This window comes from Myotis nattereri (assembly GCF_964212035.1).
Source record: "Myotis nattereri genome assembly, chromosome: X".
Taxonomy (NCBI): domain Eukaryota; kingdom Metazoa; phylum Chordata; class Mammalia; order Chiroptera; family Vespertilionidae; genus Myotis; species Myotis nattereri.
Genome location: NC_138078.1, coordinates 126,570,054 through 126,574,020, shown reverse-complemented (window position 1 = coordinate 126,574,020; position 3,967 = coordinate 126,570,054). Strand labels below are relative to the sequence as shown.

At 47.4% G+C, this 3,967-nt stretch overlaps 1 pseudogene across 1 annotated transcript; it reads left to right on the top strand.

Moving 5' to 3' along the window:
- Positions 1-1,288: 1,288 nt before the first annotated feature.
- On the top strand, positions 1,289-3,214 carry LOC308511824 (melanoma-associated antigen B4-like; annotated as a pseudogene). Its single transcript has 2 exons — positions 1,289-1,330; positions 2,607-3,214. The product of its transcript is annotated as a melanoma-associated antigen B4-like (transcript).
- The last annotated feature ends 753 nt before the right edge of the window (positions 3,215-3,967 follow it).

Sequence of the window (3,967 nt, the reverse complement as noted above, 5' to 3'; positions counted from 1 at the left end):
AGAACAACCATCATTTAGAACTACCTGAAATCTAGCTGAACAGAAGTCCTAAAAATAAGGACATAAAGAAGAAGGCACATGGAGAATGGTAAGAGGGGCAAAGATGCAGAACAAGCTGCTCCCACAACTACCTGGGGCGGTTAAAAATCAGGACAGATGCCCAGTCAGTGTGGCTCAGTGGTTGAGCATCAACTCATGAACCAGGAGTTCACGGTTTGATTCTGGGTCAGGGCACATGCCCAGGTTGTGGGCTTGATCCCTAGTAAGGGGCATGCAGAGGGGTGGCCAGTCAATGATTATCTCTCACCACTGATGTTTCCATCTCTCTATCCCTCTCCCTTCCTCTCTGAAATTAATAACAAAAAAACATATTTTTTAAAAATCAGGAGGGATGTCTCAGCTTCAGAGGTTCACCCTGAAGAGCAAGGAGTCCCAGGCCCTAAGGCCCAGAGTTCCAGTATCAGGAAGAGAAGTCCCCATTACATCTGGCTATGAAAACCAGTGGGGATTGTTCCCAAATAAGCCAGAGAGCTGCTGGAGTCCCAGGTGCTCCTCTTAAAGGGCCCAGGTGTGGACTTACTTGGACTCACTCACTCTGGGCTCTAGCACTGGGGCAGCAGCTCATAAGGTGCCAAGTACATATGGGAAGAATTGAATTGTCTGATATTAGAGTGAGGACTGGAGGGACAGCTTTCTCCCAAACAGAAGTACTGGCAGAGGCCATTGTTCCTTTTCTGATCCCTCTTTCTCCCCAAAGAGCCAGCAGGCAGGCATCATATTTGAATCTCTGTCAACTTGGCTATCACTGTTTGCTGCACCCTGGGGTTACCCTGAGACTCCACCCCACCCAACTTGCAGGGCCCACCCAAGCCATTTGCAGTGGCTTTTCCATACAAATGGTCTGTCTTGGCTCATGATGCAAACTTCCCAAAAAAATATCTCTAATAAGCAGCATCTGGCCTCAATGTGCCTTGTACCTCTTGCTAAGTGGCCCCAGGTCTATCACTAGTGACAGCCAGCCTTGGTTCAGAGTGGCCTCTCCCTGAACACCTGTAAGCCCAACACAAGTAGCAGCCTTTTGCAGCTTGTAGCTCATGCCCAGTGCCCCAGGCCCAGGACCCGGTCAGCAGTTGACCTTTGCCTGCACCTCCTGGGAGGCTCCAGAGCCAATGCACCCAGTTAACTGCTTCAGACCACATCCAAGCACCACTCAACCACATCCACAAGCAACATACTCAAGGTGCAAATTCAGCGGGCACCAGAGCTCCACTGAAGTGAGTCCTATTCCATGGAGTTGGCCCCTGAACAGCAGATCCTCCATGGTGTCATGGTGAGTTCTCACAGCCTATCAGAAAGGGGTCAATCTCTCCCATTGATGTGTCAACAGCAATCAAGGCTCAACTACAACAGGAGGGTGCACTAGCCATGGGGGGTGGAGGGTGGGGTGTGGGTGCACCTGGAACACCCAGCTTGGGTGACTGGGGAGGCTGTGACACCGGGCCCTATAGGACACTTACCACATAAGGCCGCTCTTCCAAGACCAGGAGATGTAGCAGTTCTACCTAATACATAAAAAACAAACATAGGGACTGGAGTGACCTTAAATTAATGGAGACAGCCCAGATATGCAGAGAGAGAAAACCCAGGCCTTCACAAGAGTCATGGTAGAGATCTTAAGTGTTACAATGGGACTGGGACCCTCACTAGCAGAAGGATTCAAACAGAGCCCCATTCTATTCTTAGCTCTGGAAGGCTGCTGAATAACCATCATTGATTGCACCTTTGTGATCTCAAGGAAGAAAGGCCCTGGTTTTGAAGGAGACAGCCCTAGTTCTGCAGAAGGAGCAGTTTTGGCCTTAATGAAAGTGTGAAGATGAGGACCCTGAGAGCTGAAGAGGAAACCAATCTTTAAAAATGGAGCCCCACAGACCTTTCCCTGCTGTTAGGCTTATGAGGCTCAAGAAGGAGTAGTCCTGTATTGCATAAACAGACTTCTCCTCTAGTAACTCAGGAATGTGACAGCTTCCTTTGGAGATTGGCAGACTCATGTGACTAGAAGAAGAAATCCAAGGGTGTGATAGACACTCTGTGAAGACCCTGAATAAGGACCTAAGGTCCATTGTCTCCCAAACAATGGAGTCCCACAGAGCTCTCAGGCCTCAGGCACCCTGGACAGCTCAGTTGGATGTGGCTCACTGACTTCTGCTTTGGAGCAAGGACCTTTTCCTGGTGTGTGTGCTGCAGCTGTTCCACTGAGGGAGGATTCACAAAAACTAACATGGAGTCAAAGTGCCCAAATCACCTGTCCACTGGCCCACTCTACTATCCTCAACAACAGCCATCATGCCTCTTGGTCAGAAGAGTATGCTCCACATTTGTGAGAAATGTGGTCATAACAGAGCTGAGAGTCAAGAATGCACAGGTCACTACAGGAGAGGAAGAGGCCACTTGTTCTTCCTCTTTTTTTGGGGGGATGCTCCCTCAAGCTCCACTAGAGCTGGTACTCTCCAAGTGCCCATGAGTGCCCTGACACCAACAGTGTCACTACAGATGTTTATGCTATATATTAAAAAAAATCTGCTATAAATGCCAAAGGCCATGTTCAGAAAAGTAATAATTCCTCCTGGGCCTCAACTTCCAAGGAGAGTTCTGGCCAAGATCTTCTAACTAGGAAGGTGAGTTGGTACAGTTCCTGTTGTATATGTATAAAATGAAGGAGCCCATTAAAAATCCAGACACACTGAAGCTAGTCCACAAAAGGTACATGGAGGACTTCCCTGAGATCCTCAGGAGAGCCTCTGAATGCATGGATTTGTTCTTTGGCCTAGAGTTGAAAGAAGGCAAGCCCAACAGTAACTTCTACACCTTTGTCCCATTGTTGGCAACCAAGATGACACCAGCAATGGGAGTCTGAGTGTGGCTGGAGATTTCCTGTAAAAGGGATTGTGATGCCTCTCCTGGGTGTGATCCTCTTGAATGGCAACTGTGCCTCTGAGGAGATCTTGGAATTCCTAAGTATTATGGGCATCTATGATAAAAAGAATCACTTCATTTTGGGGGAACCCAAGAAGGTTATTACTCAAGATTTGGCAAGGCAAGTGCCCAACAGTTATTCCCCCATGCTGCAAGTTCCTGTGGGGGAGCCCAAACTGAAACAACCAAAATGCAAGTCCTGGAGTTTTTGTCCAAGAGAGAAGCATCTATATGGGAGTGAAACATTAATCAGCTCTCTCCTGCATGCTTCTACTGGGAATCTAGTCCACAACCCAGGGATATGCCCTGACCAGGAATCGAACTGGCAACCTTTTGGTACACAGGAAAATGCCCAACTAACTGAGTCACACTGGCCAGGGCTTTAATACTATATTATTAATCTGACTCATCTATAACCTGATCTTTCTTTGCATTCTTTCTAACTTCTATTACTCCCGTATAGCTTCCTTCCACTTTCTTCTTTGTTTTCTATGGCATAGTTATAGCCTCCTTAAAGTTTCTGTTTCCTTATGACTTCAGTATGCTCCTGGGTCTTCAAATCTTCTACATGGGCCTTTTAGACCTTTGAATTCCACTGCTACTTAGTTCTCTTTGCACTTCCAATAGCAAGAACCTGACTGGTCTAGCTTGCTTTTGTAGGATAGAGCTGTCTGTGCTCTACCACCTCATAGGCTAATGGCTGGTTTAATGTATGACTGTCCTTTGGCCAGGTTTCTACCTGCTCTTCAATAAGCTATAATGTTGGGTGGGAAGAAAGGTTAAGGTGGCATATCATGGCATAAAACCTGCTTGCTTAGGGCTGGCTCACTAGCAAGGTCTATATAAAGAAGGTAATTTATAAGACAATAGCACTGTGAAAATGGCAGAAACTATGATTAGGGAAAATTCCACCCCCGCCCCCGCCCCAAGTCTTTGCAGCCAAAGGTAGTATTATCCACATAGCACCAGGCCTGGAAGGCACCCAGATGACTCA